This window comes from Camelus bactrianus, chromosome 13, assembly GCF_048773025.1.
Source record: "Camelus bactrianus isolate YW-2024 breed Bactrian camel chromosome 13, ASM4877302v1, whole genome shotgun sequence".
Classification (NCBI taxonomy): domain Eukaryota; kingdom Metazoa; phylum Chordata; class Mammalia; order Artiodactyla; family Camelidae; genus Camelus; species Camelus bactrianus.
The window spans coordinates 38,689,377-38,717,221 of NC_133551.1; the positions used below are offsets into that span (position 1 = coordinate 38,689,377).

A 27,845-nucleotide genomic window follows, 5' to 3' on the forward strand; every position below is an offset into this window, starting at 1 on the left:
ACAGACAGGCCTGGAAAGGCATCAGTGACAAGACTTGAATCTGTTAGAACACAAATGGGATTTTGTTTTGAAAATAGGTCTCTTTCTCACTCCCAGTGGCATTGTGAGTGAGAGCAGAACTGCATCCTGGGCAGGCCTCAGGTGGATTGTGTTAGGGCTGACACATTCTTTCCATCATCAGTCAGTCAACAAACCTGCACAAGCCAAGACTCCACTAACATGGTAAGTGTGATATATGAGACTTTATCACCATCAACCACTGTTCTACATGCCATATGCACATTTCTCCAATTAATCTTCAAGTCGGGCACTAATATTTCTGTTTTGCAGATGAGGAAAATGAGTGCAGAGAGACGAAACCCCAAGCCCAAAGCCCCAGAGCTGGCAAGTGGGGTTGAATCCAGTTTGCTGGGACTTAAGAGTTTGTGCTCTCAGTGGCCGGGCAAGGGTGCCTCCACTGTCAGAACACCACAGAGAGTTGTCTCAACTCATATTTATGGAACACCTGCCCTGTGCTGATCCTATGAGATGTTTTTCTGTAACTTTATTTAATTTTAGCTTTATTATGTAGCCTTGGGTGAGGCATTTAACCCAGACATTTCTCTAATAACTAATGACTTTGAACATCTTCTCACGTTCATCTGTAAAATGGGAATAATAATAGTGCATACCTCAGAGGGCTGATGAGAGGAAAAAATGAGAATAAATGAGACAAACAGGGCAAAGCACTTAATACTGCCAACTAAAGATTGGCACTTGCCATCTGCCTCTACAAGGACTGGATCACGTTGGCACTTGCCATCGACCTTTGCTTGGATTAAATCACGAGCCGCTGCAGCCGCTGACCTCCAACCCTCCCTGAAAGGAGTTCAGGGTGGAGATCAGGAATGAGGCCCTCTGTGCTCTGGGAAAACTGGCAGAACAGGCCTTCAGATAGTTAGATATTTTCAGGAGAAGATTTTATGAGCCCAAATTCTTGCCTCTCCTCATATATAGAAAAGCACTAAAATCATGAATGGTGCTCCTCACGGCTAGCAGCAAGCCTCTGTTTAAATATATGCTTGACTGCATGTACTCTCTTCACTCAAATCATATATAATACTGAGCTTCTCCCTGCCTTTTTAGAGCAGTTCCTCAGAGCTATCCGAGATGCTGTCTCCCAGGCTATAGTCGTCATTTTGCCTCAAAGAAAACTTAACCCACAGCTCTGACATTGTGTGATTTCATTTCAGTCGACAATACACAGCCTGACTAACAGCAAGCACTCAACAAAATGTTTGCTAAGTGAATCATCTCCACAACTGTTTTGTTCAGTAGGGACTTTATTTTATGATTCCTATTTTAGCCTGGGGCAGGCGCCCTGAGGGGGTCATCCCTTGCCTCTGGGACGGGGTAGAAGGGCTGCTCTTGGCATCATAGCTACATTTCTGTTCCTTTTCTGTCTCCTACTTCTTCCCATACGATAAACTGCACATATTTCAAGTGTGCAATTTGATAAGTGTATGTGTATGCCTATGAAGCCATCAGACTAAGGGTGGCTAACACCTCCATCACCCCCACATATCTCTTTCTGCCCTTCAGAATTCTTTCTGCCCTTCTCTGCCACTCTCCAGGCAAGCCCGGAACTGCTCTTTGTTACTACAGAGTCGTTTGCATTTCTAGCATTTTATGTAAACAGAATCATGCAGTACTCTCTTAAAATTTCACTTCTTTTACTCAGCATGATTGTTTTGAGGCCTACCATGTTATTCCATGCAGGCAGAGTTATTCCTTTTTATTGCCAAGTACAAGTCCGTTGTAAATATATACCATAATTTATCCATTCACCTGTTGATGAGCATTTGATTTATTTCCAGTCTTTGGCTATTGGAAATAAAGCTGCCAAGAGCATTCATCTTGTTAAATTTCTAGAAGTAAATTGGTTGGGTCACATGATAGATACATGTTTACCTTTCTAAAAAGCTGGCAAACTGTTTTCCACTATGGTTACAACATTTATGTTTCCACCAGTCATGAATGCGAGTTCCACTTGCTCCAGATCTTCATCAACACTTGGTATGTCAGTCTTTTAGAATTTAACACATTCTAGTAGGTGAGTAATGTATCTTATTGCGGTTTTAATTTGCATTTCTCTAATAACTAGTGATGTTGAACATCTTTTCATGTGCCTCTTTGCCATCCATATAGCTTTCCTGGTAGAACATCTCTTCAGATCTTTTGTCTATTTTTAAAATTGGGTTGTTCATTTTTATATTGTTGACCTTTGAGAATTCTTTATACATTCTGGATACAAGTCCTTTATGAAATATATGATTCGAAAATAATTTCTTCCAGTGTGTGGTTTGTATTTTCATTTTCTAAGTAGGGTCCTCCCAAAACTTACATCTGCTCACTAGTTTCCCCAGTCTTTTTTTTTCCTCTCTGTGTTTTATTGTGAATAGCCTTCAAGTTCACTGCCTTTGGCAATACTGACTCTGCCATTAATCCTATCCAATTGAGTTTTTATCTCAGATTTGGGTCTTTTTTTTTATATCTTTCACATCTCTATTTGCCATGCTCAATCTTCTCCTCTAGCTTCTTGAACATATGGAGTACCATTACAATAATGTTTTAAAGTCCTTGTCTACTAATTTTATCACCTGGGTTTGTGTAAATTGACTCATTCTTCTCCTCCTAACAAGTTGGTTCTTCCTTTGCTTCGAGTAGTTTTCTTATGTGCCTGTGCTGAATAGTTACAGGGAACCATCAGCGGATCTCAGGGTTCCCTCTCTCTGTGAGTCTGTCTTCCCGGTACACTGCCATCTTGGTCTCCCCAGACTCTTAGTTTTGTGTCTGCAAATCAGGAAGTCCATTGGCCTCCACTTGTGTTCCCCATCCCCTGCTGTTATCTAGAAACTCACGGCAGTAAAGGGGCAATTGTAAGACTTACCTCACCTGTTCCTAGCTCTCAGGGATCGTGGTCCTTCATTGCCTAAACATCCAGTGTCTTGAGAACCATTGTTTTTGTTTGCTTGTTTGTTTGTTCTTAATTGTTTCAGATGGGAGGGTAAATCTGGTCCCTAATACTCCATTTTGGCCAGAAGTAGAAATCTTCACAGTTTCTTTGGGCATTAAGAACCCTTATTGTCTATTGTCAAACCTCTGATTATTACAGCTTGGGAAACTGAGAAACTGTTCATGTCTTATCTGTAGTAGGTATTTGGTGTTTAAGGGATACAATGTGCAGTATTTGGTGTGGGGTTGAGGAAATGATTACTGTTGAGGCTGAAAGGGTAGGCAGAGCCAGATTATAAAGGATGCTGAATGCCATTCAAGGGGAAGGGGAGGGAGGAATTGAACAATCATTCTAAGTTTAGGAATGGCAGATTCAAACTTGCTGGCCTAATTCACATTTACACATCTCTTTTTTATGTGGTTGAATTGTTTTCACCTCCAGTTCTGGAAGGGAATTGGTAGAGATGAGGAGTTGAGCTGCTGATCCTATCTCTGCGACTCTCAACAAATGAGTTCATCACTCCTGGGCCTCAGTTTCCACAACTGTAAAATGAGAATGCTAACATCTATGTCCACATCCACTGGTTGTAATGAGGATTAGATGCGATAACATGCATTTGACAATAGACTGTAAGTGCCCAGAAGAGTGCCTGGCATGTACTAAGCCCTCAATAAAGATGCATAATGATGAGTTAAGAAAAGAGGCTCAATGAGGCTGTTCTAATTGTGGTAACAGAACAAGTAAGGGGCAGTACTAAGCCGCCAACTCAGCTCTGATAGTTTTCAATGCCCATGATCCTTGATAGCAGGATTTAATCCAAAGGAAGTAATGGTGATTGGTTGAGTCAATTACCAAAAGGGCCTCATGGTGGTGGTAGAGGAGTACCCCCCCAAGGGCAGTCTGACCCAGCAGTTGTAGCTTGGCCTGACATGATTTTCTGAGCAGTGAATGTTGGAAGCAGTTGGGTTTCAGCCACACAGACGGTTACATTTCACCAACTAGAATAAAGAATCAGAGCTCGACTGTGGTGTGCAACGGTTTGTGGTCATGCATTTTAATATAATGTTTCAGGCAAAATTAAACTGTAAGAGGTTCTTCCATGAAATGAAAGCTTTTATTTGTGTATATTCTTCCATATTGCCAAACATTTGTACAGGCGGTTCTCACGGCCCAAGATGCAGTGTCTTGTACAGTCAATGTATACAATATTGGATGTATTGTCTGATTTGCAGGATGTGTTTGACTGCAGGACATGTACTTTTCCTTCAATTCTCAGCTCAAATACCATTAAACCTTCCTGGACTTCCCCAAGCAGATGGTATATTCCTTCTCTTTTGATTCCTCTCCTTTTTTGCAAATACTGTCATTTTCATAATTGCCTTGTTTCATTTTTATCTATTTGTCTGTGTCTCCCACTAGACTGGGAACTCTATGTCAGCAGAACTTTACCTCCTTTATTTATCATGGTATCCCTGGAATGTAGGACAATGCCTGGAATTGTTAGTGCTCAAACAATATGTTTGGAAAAATGAATGAATGAATGGACATTGGAAATATAAGGTGAAGCCGTGTACATAAAGACCTTTGCACATAGTAGGAGCTCCTTTTTTCCATTTCCCTCCATTGCATTAGCCTAAGCTTTTAGGGGCACACATGATGTCTTGCTTATCTCTTGATATTTATTCTTATTTATTGTCACAGAACATAGAAGAGGCTCAACAAATGCTAGTTGAATGAACAAACAAATGAGTCTCTTTTTAAATCAGTATAGTCAGTTTACAATGCTGTGTCAATTCCTGGTGTACAGCACAACGTTTCAGCCATATGCATACATATTATTTTCATATTCTTTTTCATTATAGGTTACTAAAAGCTATTGAAGATAGTTGCCTGTGCTATATGGTAGAAATTTGTTGCTTATCTATTTTATATCTAGTAGTTAGTGTCTGCAAATCAGAAGTGAGTCTTAAGCCTATTTGCTTTATCTGTTGCATGAAATGGTTTGATTAGATATCCTAGTCATTCAACCAATATTTCCTGAACCTCTACCATGTGTCAGGCACTTAGGCTGCATCAGTCATGGTCAATGTTCTTAAGAAGCCTACAGACCAGTAGAATGGAGACAGGGCTACAATGCAAGGTAGAAAGTGAGAGGTCATGTCTTGGAATGAAGCTGAGGCTGATGGGGAGTGGATGAGACTTAAGCCTAGATGTAGGATGGCAAAGGTTCTCAAGGGATGGTGAGGCTGCAGTTAAGGGAAGAAGATTTGAATATCACTTCCACCATATCATTCAGCCAAGAGTAACCACTTTCTCAGTCTAAATGCACTTGCTCTCCATATGTACCCCTTTTAGAACACCAATTCCTTTCCTGGAGGCCAGGATGGCTAATTTTACGTGTCAACTTGATTGGGCCAGAGGGTGCCCTAACATGTGGTCATGCATTATTTTGGGCGGGTCTGTGGCAGGTTTCTGGGATGAGGTTCATATTTTTGAATTGGTAAACTGACCAAAGCAGATTGCCCTCCCTACTGTGGGTAGATCTTCTTCAATCAGTTGAACAAGAAGTCTGAGTTAGAGAAAACTCCTCCTGTCTGACTGCTGAGCTGAGGCATCAGTCTTTGGCTGCCTTCAGACACAAACTGAAGAATCAGTTCTTCTTGGGTCTAGGGCCTGTTAGCTTTTGGATTGGACCTGTGCCATCAGCTCTTCTGGTTCTCAGGTCTTCAGACTTGGGCTGGAACTACACCATGGGCTCTTTTGGGTCTCTAGCTTGCCATCTGCAGATCTTGGGACTTCTTAGCCTCAGAAACTGTCTGAGCCAATTCCTTATAATCAATCTTTCTATCTATCTGTCTGTCTATCTGTCTCCTACTGGTTCTGTTTTCCTGGAGAACCTTGACTAATACAGAGGGTTAGAAGGAAACTACACTGTCCTGAGCCCGCAGATCATAGGAACTGGTCTAGGTGCTTTATATCCATTACCTCATTCATTTCACATAACACCCTTCTGAGGGCAGATGTAATTTGCAGTTTGCAGATGAGAGCACTGATGCTCAGAGAGGTAAAGCAACAGTACCAAGATCCCACAACTAGCAAATGGCAAAACTGGATTCAACTCTCACTTTTTTCAGCTCCATCGCCCATGCTCCTTCTCCCCAACTCAGCCACACTCTTCTCTGCATGTTTCATCTCTCTGTTAAATAGTAAGTTCTTTGTGAGCAGAAACCAGGTCTAATTATTTTTCTGCTACTTGCTTACCTTTAATTCTTATGCCTGGTATGATAGCTGGTACATGGCGGCGGCGGTGGTGGTGGGGCGGCCTCTGGTCGCTTGAGTCATGGGACTTCTCTGCAGGAAAGGACTTTGGAAACCCCTTAGCCTCACCCACCCCTCCTTTTAACCCTGTTTCTAGTCTAAGTTCCGTCTTCTACGTGCTGTTAATTATTATATGGCCATATATTCCCCATGGGAATTTCAGGGGGTCCTGAAGTTTTCACCCAAAAGCTGAGGAGCAGAGCTTGTGGGGAAAGTTTCCCCAAGCCCCTTTCGGCACTCGGACTCGGCTGTACCACCTGGGCCTGGAGCCAGGTCTGCAGCTGGGCCGGAGCAGGGAGGGGCAAGTGGGAGCTCAAGAGGCCCCTGCCAGGCTCGCTGGGCCCCTGCTGGTTGAACTCTGGTTATAAATAGAAGGAATACTAAGCAGAATGTCTTTTTAATATGCACATGGAATTCATTTATTTAATGAAGAATTTTCCTGGAAGAAAGCTGAGCTGTCAGAGCTGAGCTATTTTTGAGTAGGATGTGAAAAAAAAACAAAAAAACAAAACCCTCTAGAGAATTATTTTCTATTCGGATTTATGCTTTTAGAATAGGTCACAATAAAAAACAACACTATAGGGTCAGAAATGGGATCAGTGTTTGCCAGGGGCTAGAGGTGGGGGGCTGGGGATTGCCTGGGAAGGGGCACGATGGGACTTTTGGGGGTGATGACTCCATTCTGTATCTCACTGTGGTGATAGTTACATGGCGGTATATGTTTGTCAACACTCATAGGACTGTTCAACTAAAATGAATGAATTTTACTGTGTGTAAATGACACCTCAACAGCCTTGACTTACAAACATGCCACAGTGTTCCTTTTGAGGGAGAAAGGGAAGCAGAGGGATGAACATTTTCTAGCATCTACTTTGGGTGGGGTCCTCTGTAGTTTCTTTAGATGATTTACCTAACTTAATACTTGCAAAACCACAAGGAGTTAGAGATTCTTGTCCACATTTCACAGTTGAAACACCCAAGGTTGGAAGAGACTAAGTTAGTTGCCCGAGATCACATGAGCTCTTCACAAGAAAGGAGGTGTCCGAATTCCATAGTGACCTCCCTCCACCTACCTGGATACTCGGGAAGATGAAGCCTGGAGTCTTTGGGAATAGGCAGAACTGAGCTTTTGCTCCGTATGCCAAATGCATCAGATAGCTCCATGCTTCCTCTCCAAACTGTTCCTCCATTCTGTATTCTTTGGCTGTTTCTGCCTGCATCTGGGAAAAGGTCTTAATAAGGTGCTAATGGTCTTTAACAGCTTTATTTAGTACCCTTGGACCTCCCTTTTTATCAAGTGTGCTTGATTTTGGGCAGACTTTGAGATCTGAAAGGGGGTGAGGTGTACATTCTGTAGGGTCTGCCATCATTCCTGGACCCCATTCCCATGGCTGATGTCATGAATCCATCACGATGCTCTGTGAACCCTGACTTACTCTTGCAGTCCTTCACAACACAGTCCTCTGCGCAGTAATTACTAACCCCTGTCAGTTGGCACTCAAGATCAGAAACCTATTTGCCATTCTGCATGTGTTGCTAGGCCTAATTTAGGTGCATTTACACATTGAGGGTGCAATTTTATCCTTTCCTCTCCTTGAACCTGGAATCCTGAGAAAATCTGAGGTCTGAATCTAGAGGCAAAAGTAGAAGGAAAATGGATTACAAAATGAGAGTTGGATTTTGGTATCAGCTCTGTGCCACTTCCCTGCATCTCCCCTCCAATATTCATTTTCTTCATCTGTGGAGTGGAGATAATAATACTAATAGCTCTCCAAAGGTGTTATGGTGATGCTTAAATCAGACAACATAGCATGTAGGAAACAAACTCACTACATCTGAGGCTCTGTGCTAAGGACTTTGACATGCGTTATCTTGTTCAACCCTTACAATGACAATTTGCTTTAAAAGAAAGTTTTAAACCTGCATTTAAAGGTAATATTTAATTTGTTCAAGTCACATAGTAAAGGGTGAGGCTGCAAATTAAAGTCGGATCTGGCTCCAAAGCTCATACTGTTAATCAGAGGCTACCCTGCCTCTTGTTCAGGCATGGGGCAGACAGTCTTTGGGATGATGCATCCTTTATTGCAGGGCTGAGTGCGTTGGCAAGGAACTGGCTCATACGTTAGACTGGTGCAGGCGGTGAAGAGATGAAGAAGTCATCTGTGGTGGGGAAATCTGGAAGTGGTGACAAGTACCAGTACTGTTTGAAGGATTCTGCCGTTCTATATGGTACCTTTGTACAAATTAGAAAAAAGTGCTCCCTCTGGGCAGACGAATCACAATAGTCACTTCCTTTGGGAAGACACAGCTTAACAGGATGCAAAGTTTAGGGTGTTTGGATGAAAAAAAAATGGAGCCCTTTCCTCTGGACAGAGGAATTAGTATAAATTGGAATCTCAGCCAACATTCAGTCTCTTGACTGGTGTCTTTGTGCAGTACACAACCTGTGCAACGATGCAAAGTGGTCTGTATCTTAACAGGTGAGAAAGCCACAGTCTTGAGGGATTTGGAAAGAGGTGAAAGGTGAATATCTAGATAAATGTTTTTGGCAGACACATAATACCATTGGCCTGAGTGAGAATTAGAACCCAGTTCTGAATGATTCTAAAGCCAGAGTGACTGATCATAAGAATCATTTGGGGGTAGGACTGGGGATGGGATTAGGGGTGGATTCTTGGTAAAAAGGCAGATTACTAGGCCCTTCCTCTGATTAATCCAACTCAGTAAGTCTAGAGTGGATAAGACTTATGATTGGAAAAGTTTAGGAAAGACTGCTCTATGCCCTGCTCGTCACACAGTATTGCAGTTGCCTCTCTTAGCATCCATGGTAACCATCTGGCCTACTGGAATTTCTCTTGAGGGCAAGGCCATGTCTGATCCAAGTCTACGTCCATACCACATGGAATAAGGTCCGGCACATAAAATGAAAAAAGAAAAAAGAGTCAATCAACAGAGAAACACTCCATGAACTGAATGACTTCATAGAATCAAAGAATTCTGGCTTATTCATCATGCCATTACTCTCTCAGCCAAAGTAACTGTACCCCTTCCCTGCTTCCTTCCTTCTTCCTTTTCCCCTTATCACCATCTGTTCCTCAACCTACACCCCCAGGACAGGACCCGCCATCCTGGGAGGTCCCTTCAGACTTACCTAGACCCTGGAGTGTTTCCTGACGGTCACGCCTACTTTTGAATCTTGGCTCTGCTTCCAACTCATTGTCTGTGATTGTGTGTCTTTAGTCCTTGTTTCCCCCTTTACAATAAGGAATGGTTTTATAATATAACTTCTGAGGTCTCTTCCAACTCTGACGTGCTAGAATTCTCTGATTGGAATCTACAGTTGCTGGTCAGTTCTGTAAGGTGAGATGGTCTTATTTGAGGCCTTCATATTGGCATCATATGGCCTGCTGGTCGGAGCCCAGGTGATGAGCAGCCGTAGTCAGGGACTTTCCCGAGGTCTGCTTTGCTGGTGGGAGGTTTTCTTTAATGGGCATGCTCCAGCAGGCTCTGGCCATCTCCACGGGCAACTCGATAAATCCTGGCTGCCTGATGGATGTGTTGGATGGGAGGCCAATTGGAGGGGGAATACGTGAGGAGCCCAGGAAAACATAGCAGTTCAAAGGCAGAGGGCTGTGCTGAGCAGGGTTCCAAATGCACTCACCCTCCCAGGCTTTGAATGCGAGCCCCATCGGAAAAACACGAGTGTCTGATTCCAAGGGAATGGCTGCTAGTAAAAATAATAATAAAAAGGGGCTTTGAAGGCTTCTTGGAAATCAGCTTCTATAAAATAGTGTTTGAGAAATTGAATGCAAGTCAAGCAGAAACATGGACTGAAATACTCCCTTTGCATACTCATTCTAAAATATTTTATTTTTAAATATGAAAATAATGTGTGCATATGGTTAAAGAATCCAAACAGTACAGAAAATTACAAAACACAAAGCAAAAATCTCCCGTCTTCCCTCTCTTCTCATCTCCCGTCCCATGAGGTAACAATTTCTTTTTTTTTGTTGCGATTACTATGTGAGTTTATAAATTTTTTTTAAGTGATTCTGGTAAAATATACATAACGTAAAGTTTGGCATTTTAACCATTTTAAACTGAATAGTTCAGTGGCATTAAGCACATGCATCACTACCTTCTATCTTTTTTTATTATTGAAGTATAGTTGACTTACAGTATTATATTAGTTTCAGGTGTACAACATAGTGATCCAATATTTTTATAGATTATAATCCGTTTAATGTTATTAAAAAAAATAATGGCTATATCCTATTTCCCTGTGGTGTACAATATATCTTTGTTGCTTATTTATTTTATATATAGTAGTTTGTGTCTTTTAGTCCCGTACCCCTGTTTTGCTCCACACTTTCCTCTCCGAGAGGCACTGGTAACCACTAGTTTGTTCTCCGCATCTGTGTGTCTGTTTCTATTTTATTACATGTATTCATTTGTTTTAATTTTTAGATTACACATTTAAGTGATAGACTATTTGTCTTTCTCCGACTTATTTCACTAAGCTTTAGTACTCTCTAGGTCCATCCATGTTGTTGCAAATGACAGAATTTCATTCTTATTAAGGCTGAGTAGTATTCCATTATATATACACACCACATCTTCTTTATCCACTCATCTACTGATGGGCACTTAGGTTGCTTCCATTATCTTGGCTGTTGTAAATAATGCTGCTATGAACATTGAGGTGCACATATCTTTTTGAATTAGTGTTTTTGTTTTCTTTGGATATATTCCCAGCAGTGGAATTTCTGGATCATATGGTAGTTCTATTTTTAGTCTTTTGAGTAACCTCCATACTGTTTTCCATAGTGGCTGTGCCAATTTCCATTCCCATCAACTGTGTATGAGGGTTCCCTTTTCTCCACATCCTTGCCGACATTTATTATTTGTAGACTTTTTGTTGATAGCCATTCTGACAGGTGTGAGGTGATATCTCATTATGGCTTTGATTTGCATTTCCCTGATGCATAACACTGCTGAGCATTTTTTTTCATGTCCCTGTTGGCCATCTGTGTAGCTTCTTTGGAAAAATGTCTGTTCAGGTCTGCTGCCTATTTTTTAATTGAGTTCTTTGGTTTGTTTGTTTCTTTTGATACTGAGTTGTATGAACTATTTATATATTTCAGATATTAACCTCTTGCCATCTTCTATCTTTACAACTTTCTTCATCTTTTCAAAATAAAACTCTGTACTCATTGAGTAGTAAATACCCTATGCCCTTCCCCCCCAGTCCTTGGCAAAGACTTTCTGTGTTTATAAACTTGACTACTCTAGGTTCCTCATATAAGTGGAATCATACAGTATTTGTCCTTTTGTGACTGGCTTATTTCCCTTAATATAAATAATTTCTTTTTGACTACTTTTAATTTTAGGTAGGTTAGTACCATAACTCTAATTTATATGCTTATATGATGTTATTTAATCTCTCAAATTTAAACAGTATTTACTGATTCCTTACAATGAAAAATTTAACATTATTGCTCCACTTCCAAAATCCCTTCATGCTATCCATCTCTCATGTTATGGTTTTTATTTCTCTAAGGTATTACTAGCTCTTCAAGTAGGTGATTCTCTTTACTAAACTCTAGACTCATACTCAACTGCCTACTTGATCTCTCCACTTGAATGTCTAACAAACACCACGGATTTAAGACATCCCAAACTAAATTCGTGGCCCTTGGCCCCACCATACTCTGCCGTCTCCAACCTCCCCCTCCCCAGACATGGTCTTCCTTACTTGAAAGGGCCAACTTCATCTTTGTAGCTGTTTGGACCCCAAATCTTGTAATCGTACCCCATTCTTTTTCATTCCCCTCATGCCTCACATCCACAGTGACAGAAAATCCTGTTGACTTTACCTCAAAATACATCCAGACTCTGACCACTTCTCATTACCCTCCCTTGTCCAAACCATTGTCATCTCCCATTTGAATTATTGAAATATTCTAATTTGTCTCTCTGCTTCCCCTCTTGTGCTTCTAGAGTCTGATTACAAAATAGTAGCCAAGATATTTTTAAAAAATAAATATCAGCTCATCATACTCTTTTGCTCAATACCGGCCAATGGTTTTCTTTCTTGTTCAGAATAAAAGCCAAAGTCCTTATAATGACCAGGAGGCACCTCACCAGTGCTTTTCAAACCTTAATGTACATATTGTCCAGCTGGGGTCTTGATAAGGTGCAGATTGTGATGCTAGGTGATTTGATGTGGTTGGTTCATGGCCCACACTTTTATTACAAGACTTCCTGACCTCCCCCACCTGCATCCTCATCCTCCCTTGACTCTCGGGCTGTCGTCTTATTCCCCCTCCAACCCCCTCTTCTTGTTTCGGCTTCACGGGCTCTTTGCTGAACGCTCCCACTTCAGCTTTTGCACTTACTGTTCTCTCTGCCTAGAGCATCTTCTCCCAGATATTTATAAGGCTCATTCTCTCCCTCTTCTGCAGGTTGTATCCCAAATACCAGTTTCTTCTGAAGCCTTCTCTCATCTCCTTATTTAAAATGGCAACCCTTCTCTCTATGGTTCTTTGTAACCCCATTCTGGCTTAATTATTCTTTATAGCAAGGATGTGCAAACTATGTCCTGTGGGTCATGGTTCAAATCTGGCCCTCTGCTTGTTTTAGAAATAAAGTTTTATTGGAACAAAGCCACCTGCATTTGTTTATGTATTGTTCACGGCTGCTTTCTTGCTAAAATGGTAAAGACCTTAGGATCTGCAAACACCTGAAGTATTTACAGAAAAAGTTTGTTGACCTCTGCTTTGCAGCCTTGATCTCCATCTGACTTACTAGATAAGTCATTAATTTATTTGCTTAAGGTCTGTCTTGTGTCACTAGAACGTAACATCTGTGATGAAAAGGGCTTTATCTATGTTGTTCATTATTACATTCCTAATACCTACAAAGGTGCCTACAACAGTCATTCAATGGGTATCTGTGAAATGCACAACTGATTATCTTTAAGTTAAAATATATCATACTTAAACTTTTGTTTTGTCAGCCATTTAGACAGTATCTGCTGACTTCTCACCCCATAAAATGAGGACATTCTTTGACCTAACTCCTGATGGCCAGCATTATTTTTATACTAGATTTTTGTACCATAATAATGACTAAATCTTATTTGCTTTGTCTATGGGTTGATTCTAAAAATGCTCAACTGAAAAAAAAGGCATTTCAAATACATATTGGTAATTTACAAATATGGATAATTTACAAATGGGTAAACTGTTACTGAATGCAAGTTTGTGTGCCTAATGCATCATGAGGCCAAACAAACCAAAACATCAGAGGTTGGAGCAGAGAAAGGTTCAATGCTGGGCCGAGTAAGGAGGACGGGGTGGCTTCTGCCCCAAAAAAACCCCTGAACTCCCTGAAGAGCTTTGGCAAAACATATTTGAAGGCTAGGTGAGGGAAGGGAGTCACATGACTTCCATATACAACTTTTGATCTTTCACAAAATCTCAATTAATCTCTTTTTAAAAAATTAAAAAAACATACAAGTGTTTTCATCACATGTTTAAGATCATTGAGTTTCTTAGTCTCATAATTTTGCAATGGAAGTCACTTTCTCCTTTAAGATATTATTTTATGAAACCTTCTGGCTTTCTTTTCTAATTTTGATAGAATGCTTGCTGGATTTCTGCACAGCTGTAAATCTGATCGTTCCATTTTACCTCTGAATCGTTCCATTGTTTCTTGCATCACATAGATTTCTTTTTCTTAGCTTCCTTTTTCATTTTGCTGGAGTATATCCTCAAGTAATTTTCAGGAGGGAAAAGTGAGAGGCAACTGTAGTTTCCTGTTGCTGCAGTCGCATATCACTACAAACTCTAGTGGCTTAAAACAACTCAAATGTGTTACTTCAACAGTCCTGTAAGTTTAGATGTGCCACTTAGGTATCACTAGGGTAAAACTGAAATATCAGCAGGGCTGGAATCCTTTCTGTAACACTCAGGGAAATCTGTTTCTTTGCCTTTTCCAGCTTCTAGTGGTCGCTTGCATCCTTTTGTCTTATGACATCATTCCTGTCTTCAAAGCCAGCAATGTGACATTTCTCTGACGATTCTTCTGTGTTCACATCTCCCACTGACCACAAAGGAAAATGTTTCCCACTTTTAATGACCCATGTCATGGTCCTTAATTTGATCACATTTCCAAGCCTCTTTTCCCATGTAAGGTAAACATATTCATAAGTTTCTGGAATTAGGATGTGGACACCTTTCGGGGGAGGTCATTCTTTTGCCAATCACATAAACTTCTGGTATCCCCTCAAACTCTGAAATTTATTCACATTGCTTGCAGAGTTATTGGTTCAAAAATATGTTTCCTCATAACTTTGGAGACCCTCTCCCATGTCATCTGGGGTCAACAATTGTTGACACAAAGTCTGAGGGCAGCCTGATTCTTTGTTTTTTTGAGGCACAATTTACTGCCACGATCCTGGCATCTTTTAAGATTCTCTCCTTGAAATTTCACCAGATCATGACTGGGTGTGGGTTTTTGTTTTGTGTGTTTGTTTGCTTTGTTTATATCCACCAGGTTTCACACTGATCCTTTCAACCTGAAAACTTCAATCTCTATTTAAGGATAATTTTTTTTTTCTATTTTTCCTTCAATATCTGCTTCCTTCCCCTCCCCATGGCCTTCACTAATGTCTGCATTGATTCTTTCCACATCTGAACTCCCTCCTGCAAGAACACTGAGCCTTTGGGCTCTATTCTCCATTCAGTTCAACTTTTAATTCTCTCATATTTTCCTTCTCCCCATTTTTGCTACATGTTCCATGCGAGCTCCTTGACTTCGTCTTCCAGATTACTAATTTGGTCTTTAACCACGACCAATCCACAGCATTTAAAAAATGTTGACAAAATTGTTCACATTTCCGAGAACCCTTGGCAGCCTGTCTCTCCTAGTAACAATAACTTCTCAAATTTCTTTAAGGTTCCTGATTAAATTTATTTTGAAAAATCCTCCTTTATTGCTGGCTTATTCTATTCTTATTCTTGCTTATTTCTATTCCCTTCAGAGCCTACTATTTGCATATTTTAATCTTGAACTTTCTCATCAGTTTTCCTCCAATGTTGACTGAATTGTGTTACTTTTGTGAATCTCTTGTCTAACAGCGTAGGTAGCTGGCATGATTTCCCTCAGTAATCCAGGGGGTCTGTTTACCCCAAAGGGCTTTTTCTGTTCACCTGGGAGGACAGATGGAGAGCTCTTGAAGAATGGCAGGCTTGCCTTATCATGTACCGTAGGGAGCAGACCAGTTTGCTTGAAACTCTACAATTTCCACAGTGAAAATGAGACCCCTGCAGTACATTTTTCCTTCCTGGGTTGAAGCATCTTTCGTCCTTTTCTTCAGGTCAAGGTGGAAATGTGGGTTTCCCTTGAACTCTTCTCTGCAGCCATCCCAAGCCTCTACCTAGACTATGGGCCCTCCCCAGGCTAGTCTTGATTCCCTCAGGATGGCCATCCCATGGCCCTCTCTGGCTCCCCAGACCCGCTACATCAGGTCCCATCGGGTCCCACACTCACCACAGTCTTCTCCTTGGGTTTTGTACTGACCTTTTATTTTCTAGTTCATGCCTCAGTGATCCCATTTGCCTTACCTTTCAGAAACTTGTGTGTAGATAGCAGCCTCTCTTTTAAAAATCGGAACCATCAAAAATAAGTATTCTGCCTTGTTATCTGTTCAACGGGGTCTCAGCTGGGAGGGACGCCTAGTCTGCCATCTTGAACCAGAAACCTGAAAATCTAAAAGTCTAAACACAATTAAAATTTAAAGGAGATAATTTCTATCATCTCCTTTTAGAAGCATTTTTCTCCCCTGTCTCCCCACCCAGATTGGTCAGGGCCTCTCCTTGGGACTCTAATAAGAGTATCTTGTGCTCCCCTCTCTCATGTCACATTGTGTTATTATTTGCCTCTCTACGTATTGGCTATGCCGTCAGGCTGGAGGGTCTTTGAGCGTAGGATGCATGCTCATCTCTAGACTTCCAGCGCTGCACACACAGTAGATGTTCAGTGACTATTTCCAAACTCTCAGTGCACCCACACCTACACTATGAATGAATGTGGGAATCCAAGGTGACACAACAGAGTTTTTTAGCTTTTGAGGAATTCAAGGCATAGGGGAGAAAACACATGCACACTGATAATTCTAAGACAGTATAAACAGAATGGACAGGGTACAAAGTATAAAGAGGGCAGTGGCAGAGGAAGAATCTGGAAAGATAGGCAGGGATCAGAACATGCTGAGGGTTGGTGGCCAAAGGAAACATTTTGTGCTGAACCACTGGGGGCTTTTAAGCAAGGAGAAGGATGAGCATATAGACATATTATGAAGACTGAGACTGGGTGGCTGGGAGAGTACTGAAGATCTGGAACATGATGGCAATAGCCTAGGTGAGACGGGACGAGGGCTTGACTGGGGCAGTAAAAGCTAGGATAAAGTTAAAGCGGTTTGGGAAATGGTGAGAGGATAGAACCAGTGGGATCTGATGACTGTTGGATGTGAGGGGCTGACGAGGAGGGAAGAGGCAAGCTCTCTGAGGGCCCTTCCAGCGCAGGGGTTCTAGGATCCAATGATTGTAGGAAAAGACATGAGCCCTGCTGGTTTTGGGTCAGTCTCAAGTGAAAGGCCAAAAGGCTATGACAGGAGTAATTTATGAGAATCAACTGGGCTGTTTAAATCCTTTCTGAAACTGCAGATTCCAGCTGAAATGAGGAAAAGGCGTGTCTTCAGTTCTGTTTTTGAGAGCCAGGCTACCCATTTCCTTCCCAGGAAACCAACTGGGAGTGGGATGTTCTGGTAAGAGACATGAGATCAGCTTCTTGTCAAGTTTGGATTAATTTTTAAAAATTGGGTTAGCATCCAGCTGAAATGGATGTCAACTGCTTGGAATGCTTCTTTGGATCTGAGTGATTTTGATATGAACCAAATGTGATGGCCTAGTAAAGTTTTTATTTATGGAGGACCATCCTGATGCCTCAACCACGTCCTAAGTTTAACTCTTAGGGACCCTTCAAAGGAAGGAATACATTTCACTTGTTTTACCTTCATGTATTTTTACTTTTTAATTTTTTTAGAGTCCGTCTCCTTACTTGTTCTTAATCATGACAAAGCAACTCAGAAACATTCAGGAAAAGGGAAGGGTTGGTTTTAACCACATGCAGAGAGCCTTCTCTGTGTTAGGCAGGCCCATTAATGTTACTGCATGGACCTTAACAACCACACTGAACATAAGGGTTGTTATCCCCATTTGGCAGATGTGGAAGTCAGGCCTTCAAGGGTCTCTGGGTTAGTAAATGGGAGAAGGGATTCCAACACAGACCCATCTGATGGATCGAGTACCTACCATGGCCAGACGTTGCACTCAACATTACTCCGTTTAATCCTCCCAGCCCTGTAAAAGTATTGAGACTGAGAGGCTTAATAAAAGGAGCCTTCACAAGATGAAAGAACTCCTCGAAGGTCATCAGAGAGACCTGAGATTTATTTGCAGGCCAAAAATACAAATTAGATGCTTAAGGGTGCTAAGAAGTGTATGGGCAACATGCTGTGTCCTTGCTAGGAAAACTTCCCATGATGCTGTTTGGATAAAGAGAGAGAAGCCTCTTTAGAAAGCTGTCTGCTTGACGGCCATCCCCAAAGTTTGTAGAGATGGGGAAGGGGGAGGGGAGTAACTGATTCCTGGCCCTGGGTTGGAATGCTCCAGATGCCACACCTAATTCTAGTACTCCAAATAACCCTTTGGGGGTGGTGCAATGATTCCTGTTTCCTAGACAAAGAAACTGAAGTTCAGAAAGGTTAAATAAAGGTTAAATAACTTGCCCAAGGTTCCTACCCATGTCCGGCTGACCCCAAACCACAGGTGTTCGGGTCAGTGCTAGCCCAGTTCAAGGGCAGATATTTAGAGAAACACATAGGAAGGAAGAGTGTGATCAGAATGTGAGCTCTGCCATTGGTATATCACTTGGCCCCTGAAGTTTCCCTGGGTAGGTGGTGGGTGTGTAAATAAATGCCCTTTGATGAAATCTGCAGATGATTCTAAATTGGGCCCTCAGTAAACACAAAGCACCACAAAAAAGCGACAGAAATGATCCCAAATGAGGGAGGTTAGAAGTGCAGGCAGGAAATAACAAGATGAGACTGATTACTGCACGGGAAATTGTGAATTAAAACATCTGGGCAGGCCGACGTGAGTAACACAAGCACCTTTCAGTAGCTCGGAACTCTGCAATTGGAAGGGCTCGAATGGTCACCATATCCAGTTCCTTCATCTCCAGATGAGGAAGCTCAGACTCAGACAGGAGAAGGAAATTATCCAAGGCCACAGTCAAATTAATGGCAGGGCTGGGATAAGCTCCAGGTCTCCTGTCTTGTAACTGATGCCGCCTTCCATGATGGCCCATGGGTTTTGGAGTCAAAGGTGCTTAAATCTAACTCCCATTCATATGCTGTGTGTCTTCAGGCACATTACTTAACCTGCTTGAAAGTCAGTTTTCTTATCTGGAAAAGTGGTAAAGTAACAGATATTCCTTAGGGTTATTTTGGAAAATATGTGAAATAGGGATTGGTACTTGACATCTAGGGGTTCAAGGAAGATTAATTCCCTCTTTTATTTCCAGCAGAGAAATGCCTTAAGGGCAGTAGCTACAGCGCAGGGTATGGTGTATCCATTACACCAAGCATGAATGGATGCTGAAGGCTCTTTCAGGAAGACTGGCAATGGGTACAGTGGGAATAGGTAATGCGATACAGCTGCAGCCCATGGTATCTTCAGATAAATCAATCACAGAGGGCCTTCTACATGCAAGATAGACTTTATGCCTCCTTGGTGTCTCAGACTGCAAGGGATGCAGATAGAGAGATCATCATTTGTGGAGGCCATCAGGGAAGACGGCCTGGAGGAGGTGGGACTAGCACTAAAAAGAATTATTTTCAGAGGAAAGGTTCCACAAAAGAGCTAATTTGCAAATTGTATACTGGCTTAAGTGAAAAGTGGGGCATACTTAACGTGTGTGTAATAGGATGTTCAGGGGAAGTTGGCCATGGTGCCAGGACACCTTTGAAGTTGCTTTCACTGTGCATAGAATTTACAAAGGAGAGAGCCCCAAATCAAGTCTGTGGCTCTTGGATTCTACACCCAAAATGAAGACATAAAATATTGGAGATAAATTAAAAAATTGGAGATTAAAAGAGGATTTCAGAGGAAAATGTCTTTGATGTACATGAGGTGTGCTTTTTTTTTTTTACCAAGTCCAAACTCGTTCTGCTCACTACACAACAGGCCAATAAATTGGGAGACGAGATGTTGGGGCAAGGAATAATGACTTTACTTAGAAAGCTATCAGACTGAGAAGATGGCAGACTAGTGTCCTGGAGAACCATCTTAACCAAGTCAGAATTCAGGCTCCTCTTATACTAAAAAGGGGAGGGAGTGTGGTGGGTTGTCGCAAACTTCTTGGTGTGGAATCCTTTGTTCTTGCAGCTGTCCACATAGGTCAGGTCACCATGTTCCTGTAAACCTCCAACAAGACAAATGTTATTCTCTGTTCTCTGCAAGTTTTTATCTTTATTTGAATGGAAAATTGTTACACCCTTAAAGGTCAGAACTTGAGAACAGGCTACACTGTATATTTCTGGCTGTAGGCAACATTCTTTTACAAACGGGGCAGAACCAGCATGACTAAGCACAGGGTTAGAGCTAAAGGAAAAGATCTAATATGAAGTCAGGTTTGTTCTTCCCTAGCACACTTTGAATCCTACACTGCCAGGGAAGAGGTGGGGTCAGGCACATCCCCTTTCCTTCAAATAAGAGGGCTTCCCTGGGGCCACTTGGAGAGGTTGATGAAGGTCCTCTGAAGTGAGGATGACTCATTGGGCCGGTTCTGCCTCCTGCCTGGGAGAGCTGGCAGCAGAGACAGCCTGGCTAGCTGCCGATGGCTGGAAAGGACAGGTGGAGACACTGGATTATCCTGCATCCCGGAGTCTGGCAGGTCCAAAGATTTGTGTATTTCCTGAAGAACAGATACAGACCATGTGGGAGCGAAAGCAGGCCTGGAGCCACTGAAATTCTACCCAAGCAACCTACAGGGGAGGGATCACTAAATAGAGAGCCCATGTGAGCCAGCCTGTGCTGGGAAAAAGGGACTGGGCATGGGGAGGGGACAGCTTGCTTAGGGGAGACCCAGAACTCACTCACTGGTAATGTTATTAAATGCATTCAGTGAAGACCTTTGCAAAGGCCACAAATCCTGTCCCTTCTTCCAGCTTTAATCATTTTTCTTTCTTATTTATTTGCTTATTTTTATGGAAGTATAGTTGATATATAATACTACATAAGTTACAAGTGTACGGTATAGTGATTCAAAAATTTTAAATGTTATACTCCATTATAGTTACTATAAAATATTGACTATATGCCCGTCATTGTACAATATATCCTTATAACTTATTTTTTACATAGTAGTTTGTACCTCTTAATCTCCTACCCACTCCTTCCCTCTCCCCACTGGTAACCATGAGTTTGTTCTCTGTATCTGTGACTCTGTTTCTTTTTTTACATTCACTAGTTTGTTGTACTTTATAGATTCCACATGTAAGTGATATCATACCAGTATTTGTTTTTCTCTGTCTAACTTATTTCACTTAGCATGATGCCCTCCAAGTCCATCCATGTTGTTGCAAATGACAAAATTTCATTCTTTTTTATGGCTAAGAAGTATTCCAATGCATAGATATACCACAACTTCTTTATCCAGTCATCTGTTGATGGACACTTAGGTTGTTTCCATATCTTGGCTATTGTAAATATTGCTGCTATGAACATTGGGGTGCATGTATCTTTTCGAATTAGAGTTCCCTCTGGATATATGCCGACGATTGCTGGATCATAGCGTAAGTCTATTTTTGGTTTTCTTGAGGATCTCCATACCATTTTCCATAGTGGCTACATGAAACTACATTCCCACCAGCAGCATAGGAGGGTTCCTTTTTCTCCATACCCTCTCCAGCATTTATCATTTGTGGACTTTTAATGGTGGCCATTCTGACCGGTGTGAGATGATACTTCATTTTAGTTTTGATTTGCATTTCTAAGATGGCATTTTAGTTCTTCTACTTCTATGCTTTGATCTAGGAGACATGCTGCTTGGGCTAATCATAAAACAGGGAGGGGAGTCATTTACAAAGATTTTACACACAGTACCCTTTGTTTATGCCATCCTATTTCATCTTCATGACAGCTTTTTGAGGAAGATATAATTACCCCGTTTTATAGATTTGGAAACTGAAGCTCAGGTAAATTAAGTAACTCAGTGACTTGCTCAACAGCTACCCAACTATCCAGTAGCAGAGTTACGATCCGCATCGAAGTCGGCTGTCTCCAATCCCAGGCACTTATAGAGATGGCTGGGGAAGGGGAGAGGAAGGAAAAAGGAGGCTTCAGATGAGTTTGCAGTGGGTTAAAATAGGGGTTAAAAGCATCAAAGGAAGAACTGAAGCTTTGCAACCCCCCACTTCCAGCCCTATTTCAAATGATTTTTTTTTATTTTGACAATCAGAAGTAGGTATCCCTGTGTACTTCTGTACCCAGGGAAATGCCAATGTTAACTCTGCTGGGAACTACAAGAGAGAAGGACTGTTGTTTCCAGAGAAATCTGAGAGGACGGGAGGCCATCAGACCGGAGAGATGTGTGTCTTTGGGTCTTTTACGTGTGAACTTGATGATTGTTCTGGTTGGGTTATACTTTTATCTCTTTTCCCAAGCACTGGGGAGGTAGCACCACACGGAGGGAAGAACGCAGGACTAGAACTTCAGTGAGAACCCCGGGGATGAGTACCTTGCTCTAACTTGCTTTGGGTCCTCCCCCGGTCCTCCCCCTGCACCTCCTTTTCCCCAGCTGAGTAAGAGGAGGCTGGGGCAGCTGACGATGAAGGCCCTTCCTGTTCTGTATTCTGTGGTCTGAATTTACTGTTTTTTATTCTAACTTCTCGTACCCTAGGGAGGGTGATTCAGGCCTAGTGTTGGGAGAGGAGAGGCATTGCAGACTAATATTTCTAAAGTATAAATGTAATCTCATCACCTCTACACCTAGCCCTTTACTCTGACCCTTTTGCAGGTTTCCCAGTTAAGGAGCCCACTCATTCCAGGCACTGTTCTAAATACATCAGATGCTTATGTCACTTAATGAGGTGGAGTTGTGTGTGTGTGTGTGTGTGTGTGTAGGGAGGAGTTACCTAAAAAGCAGAGCCCCTGTCTATGATCCAAGATCGCACGTCCACCCAGAGCTCACTATGAGATCTGGAGCAGGTCATCAACAGCTCGAGGCTTCCGTTTCACCCTCCGTGAAGAGAGCAGTAATAGCGCCTTCTGGGTTGGGCTGTTATGAGGGGTGAGCCCATTTCTGTAAAGCACTTAGAAGAGTCTTTGTCCCATGGAGGACACCCGTGACCTCAGTTATTGCTATGAATTCTCACCAGCTCTAAGTCTCATTTTACACATGGGAAAATGGACCCTCAGAAAGTTGAAGCAACTGCTCATGGTCCTACGATATACTAGGAAGAGGGGTGAGAGTTTTAGGATGTTTTGACTGTATTTCAACCTGGGACCTGGAAATGCCTGGGATGTGCCCTGCTGCTCACGGCCCCTTCCTAACTGTGTCAGTTTCTACCCTGAACCTGAGACAGGTGGGCAAGGAAGGAGGCAGAGCACCTGTGGGCAGACCCTGAAGGTACAGCTCCCAACCCAAGAACAGCACACTCCACAACTAGCCTAGGACCTGACCTCAGACTAATGGTTCTTCCCGGGAGCTGGCCAACTATGGGGCAGAGGTGGGGAAGTACGGGAAGAGGGGGCACCTTTCTTCAACAATAGTTACAATTTAATTGTATCTTAGTTAAACGCCATTCACAAACTGTCCCCCTCCTCACCTTTCAACCTCATCTCCACACTGTTTGTATTTCAGCCTCATCCGGATACGCTGTATCCTGGGTCCTCTAAACACCTGCCTGCTTCCGGAGGCAGGGTGGCTTGACATCCTACCCCTCCCCACCTGGCACCCCTCTTAATCCTTCCTGTTGTGACAAACACCTGATTAAAAATTTCCCTCTTATTGTTAATTTGGATTAAGATTGACCAAAGCATCACAATGTGTTGATGTCATCTGAAACTGCATAATCTTTCCCAGATTAAGCACACTGAACTTAGCTGAAGCAGTCACCACAAGATAAAATTGGTGACGACTCAAACTGCATATGCTAATCTTTGTTACAGAGCCAAAAAAGAAATGAAAAGAAAAAAAAAAAACTCTGATGAAATAATGGAAGTGTCTTGTCAAAGTCAGAACTGCATTATTTGATGTGAGAAATTGGAGATAGCGATAATAACCACAAAATAAAATTCACACTGACAGAAGCTACAATAAATGAAATAAGGTAATAAAATGGATATTTTAAATATAATAAAATAAAATAAGACAATAATATCAAATTTCCCTGTGCTTGAAGTGAAGGTTTCATTTTGAAGGACATAGAAGTGACAATGGGGAAATTAAGCCCAATGTACCTTTAGTGCAACAATGATCTGAGTGTCAGCATGATGTAATGTACATCCTTGGGGTAGGTAGGGTCAGACCATCTGGTGAATCAAAAGTCAGCATCGGAAGGGTCAACATGAATTCCCCTTCACCCAGCACAGTGGTGTGTCTGAAATGTCTGATGGCACATTTCTCTAGAAGTGAAGACAGCCCTGGCTGGAGGCACCGTTGGACGTCCTAAGGAGATGGTCACGCGGATCTTGATGAACTTACCCTCTGCTAGATGGGATGACCTCTATTTTCTGACATGGTCAAGGTCTTTTTCAGTGCTGTGAGCAGCAAGTGAGTGGAGTGCAGACACAAAGTGAACACAGGCTCTTCTATGTGCTCTAGCTCCCAATGCTGGCCAAGCCATTCTTCCTAGGCACCTTGGCTTTAGGGGTCCAAGTAAGTAGCTTCAACAACTGAAGCTAAAAAAAGACCTAAATCTCCTCTATACACAGCTGGCCCATCAAACTTCCTTCTAGAGAACACCTCTTTTGAACGTCCTTTTTTGACTGCAGGCATTCGCCGATCGTTGACTACATAGGACCCTGGGTACTTAGATATAATTCATGCCTCCAAGGAAGGTAAATCACACACACACAGTACAAGGTGCTAAGTTTAATAATAGACTCTACCTAATATGCAGAGTCTATGGCAATCAACTTGGCCAGGTGAGTGTCAGAAGTGGGCGATACTTAAGCAAAATTGTCAGTCTGAGGGATGCATGCATGCAGTTGGATGACTAACAGGGATGACTTGGTGAAGGGAGGACTTCAGGTGGCTGGGGGGTTGGCAGATGGAGAGCAGGAGGCCCGTGCATGAGTGCTCTCCCCAGTTGGGTGCCCAGGGGCTGCCTTAGGGCTCATGGGTGTTTTGAGATGTTGCAGAGCTCTCTGGACAGCCTCTCAGGGTAGCTGAGTGATTTGGGGGTTGAATTTGAGGCATATAGGTCACATTCACTCTGTGACTGTCACCCAGCTTGACACCTGACGGTAAAGAGTCCAGGCTCAGGAAGTCATGGCCTTAACTTAGACCTCAGGCTGGCAGTCTTCAGTCTGATATGCAAACATCCTTGGAGGTCCCTACAGGCGTTTCAAGAAATGTTCAGGTGTAGATAGTTCTATGGGACTCAATGCCTAGCACCTCAACTTTCATGTGTCTTCCTGCCCAGTACTGATCTTCCTCATAGCTTTCCCACTGGCAGAGTTTCTCCCCTTCTCCTACTTCCCCTTTTGTAATCTACACCCCCCCTAAATACCTATTGCTTTATGGTTTCAGGAAACAAAATCAGTTTAAAAAATGTACACACACACACACACCTGACAGATGTACTGGATGGTCAGTGGAAGACTTGGTTGTAGCATAAAAATCTAACAGAAGTACTGGATGGTCAGTGGAAGACTTGGTTGTAGCATAAAAATCTAACACATGGGGATAAAATTCTGTGGGAGAAGTGAAATCGAAACAAATAGGAGTTTAAGGAGTTTCTCAAAAAGAAAAAAAAGCCATGTAAAATTTCCAACTGTTAGCAAAGAACATGTTTATACATTTTTCAAATGGATTGTGGTGGGTTTTAAGTAACTATGGTATTTAGATTAAATTGGGTGCATGCAAAGGCGCAATGTAACAGTTTTATTTTAAAATGTCAATATTTACAACATGTTGTTTAAAGTTTTGATGACAAATTTCAGATGTCAAGTTAAAATGTGTGAGCTTTGACAGAGGGGACAGAGCTTTTACAAAATTATGGGAAGGGTACAGGAGGAGAAAGTTTGCAGACCACCGCTCTATCGTGCCTGCCCATCAGAGTACCTGGCCTGGGTGCTGGATTCTGTTTTCTGGGCCGGCACCATTCCACCCGCTTGGCGTCACCCTCGGGAGTGGTACTCAGAGCCTCATTCAGGGCCCCTTCCCCATCTCCTTCCTGGGGATTGGTTCCCACATTCTCAGGAAACTTCACACACAAAAGCTTTCATTCTACATATTTTCTTCCCTTAGTATGTGCAATAGCCCATTAGAAAGCCATTAGTGTTTCCTTTGAATAGAACCCCAATCCTTAGCAACACAACCTTTAGGTAAAGAAAGCTCTATCTCTATGTCTTTGGTAATAAAACGTACCGCACAGTGGCCTTGATTGTCTCTTTAAAGGGAGAAAAAAATGCTTTTATTTCTTCAGGATGTGTTACCCTCCTTCCTCCTCTACCAGGTTGGATGGAAGAGCTCCAGCTGAATGCAAATGGCAGACATGACAGAAAGATCCCTGCAGGCCAGTGGTGGGTAGAGAAAGAGAGAGAGTGCTCTTTTCCCTGATGCCACCTACCACTTCAGGGCTGTGCGGTCTCGGGCAGCTGTCTCACCCTCTCTGGGTTGCAGTTTCATGTCTATAAGGTAAGACTGTAATGTGATCCTCTTACGATTTTTGTAAAGATTACACGAGACATTTCTGAAAGTGCCCAGCCCAGGGTGTGAGATGTAGTAGGCAGCTAATTGATAATTCCTTTGAGCTTGGACTCTAAGTGCTGTTCGTGACACCAGATGTGGGGAAACAAAGGGAGAGGATAAAAGTACCTCCTTAAAAAGTTCACAATCCAGCAAGAGAGTCAGGCTCGCCGAACTGGCGGTTAGAGCCTTGCGGTTGTAGGATGCTTACAGTGCCAGCGGTGCACGTGGGCTATTAACAGCAGAACAGGAAGAGGATTGCTGATCTGGTACTGGGGTCGCAGATGGCTTCCTAGAGACCCTGACATCTAAGTGGAGAACGGAAGGCTAAGAAGGAGCTGGCTAGGCACAGAAGGAGAAATGCTCCTGTGGGTGTGTTGCAAGGAAAGGGGGTGCGTGAGGATGGTCGTGCCCCAGGTCTAGGGCATGTCCTTGGCTTTCCACAGGAAAGAATTCAAGAGCGAGCCATAGTAAAGCAAAAGTAGATTTATTCAGGGAGATACTCCACAGACAGAGTGCAGGCCATCTCAGAGGGCAAGAGAGGCCCCAGAATGAGGTCAGTCTCTGAAGGGAGAGCCGCCCCAGGGGATGGGGTCATTTGGAAAGTGAGAGCTACCCTGGGGTGTGGGATGTTTCATTTTTATGGCCTGGGTAATTTCATAGGCTAACAAGTGGGAGGATTATTCCAACTGTTTTGGGGAAGGGGAGGGGATTTCCGGGAATGGGACTTCTGACCAGTTTTTGGCTTTTTATGGTCAGCCTAGGAACTGTCGTGGCACTTGCAGATGTGCCACTTAGCATGCGAATGTATCGCAATGATCACATAATGAGGCTCAAGTCTACTAGAAGGCGAATCTTCCACCATCTTGGGCCTAGTTGGTTCTAACCAGTTTTTGTCATATCCTTAATTGCGGTGTCATTCTTTTAATAGTTGTGCTCTGCCCCGTTCCCTCCTACCTCAGGTGCAGGGAAAGTCCTGAGCAAAGGGCTGCAGGCAGAGATTTTGGGGAGGGTTGGGATGAGGGTATGGTGATTGGGAGATGTAGGAAGGAGCCCTGCTAAGTTGCCAAGACTTACTTTCTTCTCAAAAGAAGGAGCCATTGCAGGGCTTACCCTGGCCTGCTTTGTGGTTAGAACTCTCCAGCTTTAGTGAGGGGTGGATAATGAGGTGTCAGTCTGGAGATCAGGGAGATTAGTGGTTCTTCTCCACAAGCCTCTCCAGTGCACAGAGAAGGTTTTACATAGTTTTGTAAATTCAGGGCCCAGGATGGTGCCTGTTATCAAGTAAGAGTTTGATGAAATGTTTGTTGAATAAATATTCAATGACTCTGCAAACAAATTTCCCCCAATTTTATATTAACCATGGCAAAAGTGCTGAACATGGGTTCTCATCAGTGTCCACTTTGACTGTCCCTTCAACGCTGTCAGTGGCTGCAGGCCTGTAAATGTGGCAGCAGGTAAAAGTGATCAGGCTGCCTGCTAGTTA

The 27,845-nt window shown here is 42.6% G+C and overlaps 1 long non-coding RNA gene across 1 annotated transcript in view; it reads left to right on the forward strand.

Annotated features, from left to right (window-relative positions):
* The window catches only part of LOC105071664 (uncharacterized), a 294,007-nt gene that overhangs the window by 8,926 nt on the left and 257,236 nt on the right, over nt 1–27,845 (forward strand). The window contains exon 3 of the long non-coding RNA XR_012511253.1: nt 26,127–26,308. This is a non-coding gene — a long non-coding RNA (uncharacterized LOC105071664). The remainder of the gene's footprint in view (nt 1–26,126; nt 26,309–27,845) is intronic.